The sequence below is a fragment of the Capricornis sumatraensis genome, chromosome 4, assembly GCF_032405125.1.
Source record: "Capricornis sumatraensis isolate serow.1 chromosome 4, serow.2, whole genome shotgun sequence".
NCBI lineage: Eukaryota > Metazoa > Chordata > Mammalia > Artiodactyla > Bovidae > Capricornis > Capricornis sumatraensis.
In genome coordinates, this window is record NC_091072.1 from 154,575,122 (window position 1) to 154,577,005 (window position 1,884).

The 1,884-nt window shown below is 48.1% G+C and overlaps 1 pseudogene; it reads right to left on the reverse strand.

Moving 5' to 3' along the window:
* Positions 1 to 599: 599 nt before the first annotated feature.
* LOC138078805 (glycine cleavage system H protein, mitochondrial-like) lies at positions 600 to 1,114 on the reverse strand (annotated as a pseudogene).
* Between the last annotated feature and the right edge of the window lie 770 nt (positions 1,115 to 1,884).

Here is a 1,884-nt window from a genome sequence, read left to right on the forward strand (position 1 = left end):
CAAGAAAAAAAATTTCTCACAATTTTCACCCTTTCCCTTTCTATTTGCCATGAAGTAATGGAGCCAGATGCCATGATCTTAGCTTTTTTAATGTTTAATCTTAAGCTGGCTCTTTGACTCTCCTCCTTCACCCTCAACAAGAGGCTGTTTCGTTCCTCTTCGCTTTCTGCCATTAGAGTGGTGTCATCCGCACATCTGAGGCTGTTGATGTTTTCTCCTGCCTATCTTGATTCTGGCTTGTAACTCATCCAGCCCGATATTTCTCATGATGTGCTCTGCAGATGAAACAAATAAGGTGAGAGCAGACAGTCCTGTCGTACTCCTTTCTCAGTCTTGAACCAATCAGTATGTGATGTGTGGGATTGTAAGGAAATTTCTAATTACGGTGTGACATACAGTTTCCCCAGATGAATGCCCCAGGTAGATCATAAAAGAAAAGTCCAGCCGCCTTGGGGGCCCCCCTCTGTCCCATCTTACTCCCTCTCCTTGTCTCCCCAAGGATAAGCACTCTCCTGATTTCTAACACAGGTTAGTTCATCCTTTTTTGCTGTCTGTTTGTTTTTTGTTCCAAACTAGTTTAAGAGTTCCACTTTCACTCCTCAATAGATTTTTATGTATTTCCTATATGCTTCTTCACTCATTATTTCATCTAGTTCTGAAGGGTTATTGAGCATCATCTTGATCAGCCAACCATCTTCACACCCAGGTCTGTTAGTCCCGGATTTTCTGCTAGAGTTTCATTCATTTCAGTTACTTCTCCTGCGAGAGAACAGAGTTCACTAGCAGCTTTCACACTTGTCAAAGCACCGAATTCCTCTTGTTTGTCCAATTCCAATTTGGTCTCAACTTTAAGCAGACTACAGTAATAATAATTTAAAAAAACAACTCTCAAAGCCTCCTGTGCAAAATTGCTGATTCCCCCTGTTCCAACACCGTTTTCAGTTGTTACCCATTCATGCTTGTCGTGAATGTACACACCCAACAGCAGAGAGGGGCCTCACGGCGGCCGCCCGCCCGTCGCCCCCAGGGCCACGGTGGGCTGGGCGCCTTGAGCGCAGATGACGCCAAGGCTGCAGACCCCGGCCTGCAAGCTCCGCGCCGCTCACAGCGCCATCTGTTGGCGTTATTCAGTCGCTAAGTCACGTCCGACCCTTTGCGACCCCCGTGGACAGCAGCACGCCAGGCTTCCCTGTCCTTCACTATCTAGCTCGTCTTCTTTCCGTGCTTTGTATAAACACACTCCCCGCCAGAACCTATGGAGTCTGGCTTCTGTCACTCACTTATGTTTGAGGCTCATCCATTCTGCTTACCATCAGTTCTCACAGCTGGAGAGAATCCCACCCGGTTCTTCATCATCTATGCGGCTGATGGACATTGGCTAGGGGCACAGTGACCGTGGCAGAGCTTAGGAGACCATGAGGAGCCCGAAGGGAACAGAGAATGCCCGAGCCCTGAGGGGAAAGAACACAGTCCTGATGAATCTGGGCTTGGGCATTCTCTGTTCCCCTCGGGCCCCTCATTGCTCATGCGTCTGTACAACCAATCCCATCCATCCTTTCCAATCCTATATGGGGATAAGCGCTCATATTGGTCCTAATTTGTATTTTCCTGGTGTTACTGAAGCAAACTTGGGTCCATGAACCCACAGTCAGTGAAGGCAGTCTACTGACACCCGGTCGTGATGAAGGAAAGGGCAGTGCTTATTGCAGATGCCAAGCAACGAGTCCAGACAGCCAGTGCTCAAAACACTCCAACTCTCCGATGACCTTCAGATAAAAAATTTTCAGAGACCCGGTGAGGGAGGGCATCATGAAGTGCGTGATCAGCTCGTGGACATTGTTCTGAATGGTGGGTGGTGAGGTAACTGGGAATCAACATCATTGA